The sequence below is a fragment of the Aquila chrysaetos genome, chromosome Z (genome assembly GCF_900496995.4).
Source record: "Aquila chrysaetos chrysaetos chromosome Z, bAquChr1.4, whole genome shotgun sequence".
NCBI classification, from domain to species: Eukaryota; Metazoa; Chordata; class Aves; order Accipitriformes; family Accipitridae; genus Aquila; species Aquila chrysaetos.
This window is the reverse complement of record NC_044030.1, coordinates 46351839-46357838: the sequence shown is the minus strand read 5'-3', so window position 1 is coordinate 46357838 and position 6000 is coordinate 46351839. Positions and strand designations below refer to the sequence as shown.

The 6000-nt window shown below is 48.2% G+C and overlaps 1 protein-coding gene across 4 annotated transcripts in view; it reads left to right on the top strand.

The window, feature by feature from the left end:
• Positions 1-584: 584 nt before the first annotated feature.
• APBA1 (amyloid beta precursor protein binding family A member 1) overlaps positions 585-6000 on the top strand; it is a 99897-nt gene continuing 94481 nt past the window's right edge. The window contains exon 1 of one of the 4 annotated variants that reach the window (XM_030004050.2): positions 585-736. The gene's annotated coding sequence lies outside the window, so the exon portion shown is untranslated. Of the gene's footprint in view, positions 737-1463; positions 1489-6000 lie in introns of those variants that run through there. The other 3 variants (XM_030004045.2, XM_030004046.2, XM_030004049.2) reach the window with 3 other exon arrangements.

Genomic DNA, 6000 nt, shown 5'->3' with positions numbered 1-6000 from the left:
AGGAATCTAGGATTTTGTTCGTGCGTGTGGAATGCCCGAGGCAGCGAAGTACGGGGGGCCGCGGCTCGGAGGAGCGGTTACGGGATGCAATAGCTGTCGTAGCCCGGGCTACGGATGCAACGCCAGGACCAACGCTTTGTTCGCATGTGCGAACGAGGGCGGGAGCCAGGAGCCCCTCTTTCCGGAAAGAGGCACCGCTAAGAACTTTACCGCGGGGAAATAAGCCTCCACGCCGGCTGCTCGCACGCTGCGGTTAGGCGTGCGGCACCAGGGTCCTCCTGGCAGCTGCGCCGAGCGCCTCGTCAGGGGCCGCCTCCGCCCCGCCCGAAAAGCGGCGCTCCCCGCCGCCGGGCACCCTGCGGGGCGGGGGCGAGCCGCCCCGCAGCACCGCGGCGGCAGCTCGGGGCTCCGGCCGCCTCGGCCCCGTTACCCCCCGCCCGCCGCTCCCGGCCCCGGCTCCCCGCGGCCAGGGGTGAGGGGAGGGCGGGGGGGCGGCGGAGGCAGCGGCGCGGGGCGGGCGGGCGCGCGCTGACGCGGGGAGGGCGGCGCGGCAGGAGGGGCCGGGCCGGGCGGCGCTGGCGGCGGCGGCGGCGGCGGCAGGAGGAGGAGGAGGAGGAAGATGGTGGCAGCGGGAGGAACGGCTGGCTGCCGGGCTTTCCGCCCTGCGCTGCGCTGCCACCCGCGCCGGAGCCGCCCTGCCTGCTGAGGAGGAGGCGGCGGCGCGGACCCGCACCAGGTGCGGAGGGGCCGCGGCCGGGAGCGGGAGTTGGGGGCGTCCGTCCGGGTCCGTTCCCCGATCCCCGACATCCCCCCCCCCCCGCGGTGTGGGTGGCGGGGAGGCCGGCGGGCCCGCGGGCGGCGCGGGGTGGGTCCCCGGCCCGGGGGGAGGCGGGCGGCCCGCTCCCGCCCTCGCGGCGCCTCCCGGCAGCGGCGGGCTGCGGCGGGCGGGGGGCGGCGGGCGGCGGCGCCCGTCCCCGGGCCAGCGGCGCGGCTCCGCACCTGCCGCGGGGAGCGGGGAGCGGCGTCGGCACCTCCAGGAACGCCTCGGTTCCAGGCTCCGGCGGGCGATGACGTGCTTTCAGCTTATTTTGTCTGTTTAATTATTTTATTTGATGTCGGTGGGGTGTAACGCTGCGTGGAGCTGTGCATACCCTAATGCACTGGTTTGCTGGTTTTGATTTTTTTTTTTTTTTTTTTTTTCCCACCCCGCACCTTTTCTGTGCTGAAAAGAGAAAGGAGAGATGGGGGGGATGTGGAGATTCCGCAGTCGCCGATCGAGTGGTCGCTGTCGCAGCAGGACGGGGAGCAAAGCCCTCTCCTGCAGGAGGTGCTGCCGGGCTCTCTGGCCGCGTCCCGGTTTGCCGGAGGGAACCCAGCGGGGCCTGGATCTTCCCATCCTCTCCGTGGGGTGCAGCGAGTTGCCTGTTCTGCTCTCCGTCCCTGGACTGGGGGGGGGGGGGTGGTGGTGGTGACATCTGCTACTATCAGGTACTGGTTTCAGGAAAGGGAAGGCGTCTTCACCTTCTCTTCCTGGAAAAGCAGTTTGATACAACAATTGCCTAAATCGCAGTTGCGGTCAGCGCAGCCGTATGTGCTGCATCTGCTTTCTGGAAAGATCAGTGTTACCAGGAGCAATTTACCAAGACTTGTTTTATTGCCATCATCAATAAATCCGTCTTTTAAGAGAGACGGGAACGTGGGCCTAGGCTGGAAAACTACCACATCTTTTGCTTTCCCCTGTCATAGCTTTTTTGGGCTGTGGAATTGCAGTTCGCTTTAGAGAGCGCGTTGCAGATCTGGCTGTTTTCATAGCTGCTGAGGAGCTAGAAGGCAGAGATGTTTGCCTGACTCTGCATATATTAAGAGTGAGCTAATGTGGGTGTAGGGCAGATCGGGCATGTAGCATTTTTCTTGTCTTTTGGCATGCGTCATCTTACACCAGCTGATGAGAGTACACCCAGGTGGCTACAGTTTTGCATCTGCTCTGTGACTGTGGCCCGTGGGGTCCCAAACAACTTGCCCTGGAAAATATTCCGGTCACAGTACTCCAGGTTCCTCTGCATTGCTGTTAAAATCTGGACTGGCTGCACCTGCCTTTGCAGCCCGTGGCTGGAACAAGCACGTGATACCTGATTTTCCCAAACACTGACGGTGACATAGAATGTGCTTATTCTCTAGGTGCTATGTTTTAGTGGTACGCAGACAGCCAAAAGTGAGGTACATGTTTACCTTTTGCTCTATTTGGGTGGGGTGGGGTGTAGAGTGCCCAGAAACACTGTTTGGGAGTGAAGGAGAACAGTTACCATTGAATTCTGTGCATTCATGTGTATTTATACTGAAAAATTAAGTGTCCAGCAAATAATCATGGAAGACCACAGGCAGCTCTGCAAAAGCAGAAAATTTAGCGTTCTAATGCACCTTGGGACGGATGTTGCGGATGTCTAGTGAGTGAAATGTAAACCTGGGTGAAAGACAGCTTACCTTCCTTGGAAGATGTGACCTGAGATTGAGAGATCTATGAGCTTTTAGGCCAAACTGATTTCTACAAAGTAATGGCAGTTCAAGGTTGGCTGTGTAGTATGAATCATACAATTTGTTGGTCTAAGTTTTCTTGGACGTTTCCAGCTGTAGCTTGAAGCGATACTTTTATCTTACATTAATGCGTTGTCCTCGCTTAAAATAGAAAGTTTTCTGGCTAGTATGCTGTATTCTAACAGATGCAAGGCCAGCCTTTTGGAAGGCTATTAAAATAAAGGTATTCACAGATTAGCCCTTTGGTTATAAAATGTAAGAATGGTGGGAAGGTGATTTGGTACATCTAGGTAGATAGAAAAGATAGGTTTGGTGTGTTGGAGAGGAGGGAGAGACACCAAAGCTTTTTCGTTTCCTTAATATAAAATCCTTTTCACAATTTCTTAAGTTAATAATTTAATTCTCAATCGTTTGTTTATAAGTCTTCAGTTCCTTACATGTTGGGAAGAGTGGAAATGCGTTCCAAATTTTTTATTTGTTAAAACTGTCTTCATGTGTTTAAACCATAGGAAGTAATGCGTTGGAAGAAAATTTGTGATGCTGAATGTGGTGCCATGGTGGATGCCAGAGGTGAAAATCTCGGTGTAGACCATCGTGCCCATATTCTTGCGGGGCAGGGAAAGTGAGTGTGGATTTTGGGAGATAAGCCCGAACATCTTGTTTGCTCTATGTGGATGAAAAAGCTCCATAATGCTTTGAAATCAGGGACTACTAATTTTGAGGCTAAAGTTTGTGCCGTCTGTCTAATAAGCAACGCTAACCAGAAACCTGAATTCTTTGCATATGAGATTTGAATAGTTTTTAAGTGGACCAGGAACTGGCTTCCGACTTCTTTGATACCATTTTAAGCCACAGTCATATGCAATGCTTACGTTCTTAAACTTAAAAAGCCTGAAATATGAGGATTATGTGGATCTTTGAAACGTAGGTAACGTAGCCAGCTTTAGAGCTGACATGAAAGACATGCGGGTGCAAAGAAATTGAATCTCCTGTTCAGCTGCTTATTTTGTGTTTTTAACAGGCCAGCGTGGGTAGTCATTTGTGGTGGTGTTGTTTTTCGGCTTTAGGTTGTGTTAGTGTGCAGTAGTGTTTATGGCAAACAAAATCAGGAAAAACAAATAGTAAATCCAGAAAAGGTGGCTGGGAAAATACACAGTACATTGGTTCTGTGGTGTTAGTATGTCAGGGTTAGTATCCAAAACTAATGATCACATTAAAAAAAAAATTATGAAATAAACTTCAGAGCCATCAAATAGACAAAACAAAGGAAAAAAATCAAACAGAGAGCTAAAACTTTTAACTTGCATCTCATGGCCTAGATACTTCAGACCAGATTCAGCATTTTTTCCCTCAGCCCATGAATTGTCTGCTATTGTTTGTAGCTTTTCCGGATTTATATGAGATTATGAATTAGAAGAATCAGACCTTTCCCCTTATGCTCAAAAAAAAAAAAAAATTAAAAAAAAAAAATTAGAGGTGCTTCAGATAGTTTAATACATGTTGTCCATAGGCAGTGCAGCTTGATTAATTGAAGCTTAACTTTGAACAAGATCCTATTACTGTAGGTTTAAGTGAAGCCTTTATGTTCCAGTAATGCATTTTTAAATGTGTTTTTCTCGTTTCACAGAAGGTGAAGATTCCTGCTTAATGAGACATCTAGCAAACAACCCTCTGCTCATTTATTTCTAATAGACTGCATGTAATACATGTTGGATAGGGGTGAAAGGTTTCTGAAAAACAGATTGATTGTTTTTGCTTCATAGTATTGATTGATTTGATAAGCCAGCTGCTGAGAGCAGTGTGATAGTATTTTTCTGTTTCCCCTCCATGAGGCTGTGCTCTTCTAAAAAAGCTGCATGTATGTTGCTTTACCGAAGGGGCCTAGGGAAACATCTTTATTTGCTGCTTTCACATATGCAGGCAAATAATTATGATAATACCTGTCCTAATTCTGAAGAAGTAAGTACAGGAGCAGCATAATGGGTACATGGCAACTGTGGATGGCAGAGGACTTAGCTGAGGATACTCTAGGACCGTAGGATGGTGTTTTTCCACTAGACCCTTTCTGCTGGAGAGGGTCCATCTTGACATAGGAGGAGGAGTGGGAATGGGAGTGCAAATCTGTTTCCAAGGAGCCAATAGGGAGATGCTGCTGGGAAAGTGGCATCTCACCTGGTCTGTTGTGTTGTCCTTACAGGATCATGTTCTACAAGGTGTTTGCCGTGCTGTGTTCTGTCTAATTGCAAATACTTACTGGCAGAAGTTTCCATCATCCAATAAGCCTGTATAATCAACTGTTTGTCAATAAGCAGTGGGGTTTTGTGCATCATCAAGGAAAGTAGTGAAGGAAATGGATTAGAAGTATTTAAAACAATAAGTAGTCTAGGTGAGGTAGACCACACTAGGAGCCTCTGTTTTTCCCATTGCCTAGTGAAAGGAGGAGGAGACGTTCTGCGATGTTTAACCAATTATTTCAGAATGTTTAAAAAATTTAGAGTGTTTAAATTTTTTTTTTTCTTAGACATGTACCCTCCCGCCATGCTGTCCAAGATGTTCTTGGATTATCTGTTTGGTCTGTCAAATCTTGCTCATAAGCCAGTGATTAAGCATTACTTCCTTCTTTCTTTTTAACGAGCACTTCCATAAAAATTACTCTCCGTAAGAAGACGACTGCCTTGTCACCCGTCTCAGGAAAATGTGAGCGTAAGGAGCGAGAGACTTCATTAGAAGTCTGTGGGTGAGTGTTACAGATGAGCAGCACATCTTTGGAATTTGGGCTGAATCCTTTTAGTGGTAGTTTCTTTTTTCAACTAATTAAACTCTTCTGAACCTCCTTGGCACCCTTTTTGTGCATCAAGAGGATCCCTGCTGAATTTGATATTCAAGCTTTCAACTCTAAAAGATGAGAACATCAAGAAAACACCAGGACAGCAGAGCTATGGAGTCTACAAAACTTGGTCATCTGCTACCAAGATCGACTGAGAAACTATCCTACATTAACTCACTGTTGCTTTATTTTCTCCATGCTGGGGACGTGTATCAGGGGAAGGACTGCCTTTCTGTATATGTGTGGTTGAGGTATAGGTTCGATAACTAGGAGACACAGGTTTGGTGCCCTATATTGGTCTGATTCCTAACATATACTTAGGTTTTATTCATGGGTTTGTTTGTTTATTTATTTAGTTATTTATTCTGATATATGAGTTGCAATTCTTGCCAACAGTGTTACTGTTACCATGTATTTATATAGTGTCTATTCTGGTGGGACTTTGATCGTGTTTGAAATCTTGGTGCTTTGGAAATCTTAAATATAACTCTTCTTTAGACTAAATAAATTTAAATTAGAAAAACATATTTAAAAGAACAACTGAGAGTAATATCTAAAAAGGCTCCTGCCAGAGCAGGGTGAGGAGGTGGGTAAGGGTAAAAGCTCTTGCTCTAGGTCTTCCCCAGGCTAAGGTCAGCAGA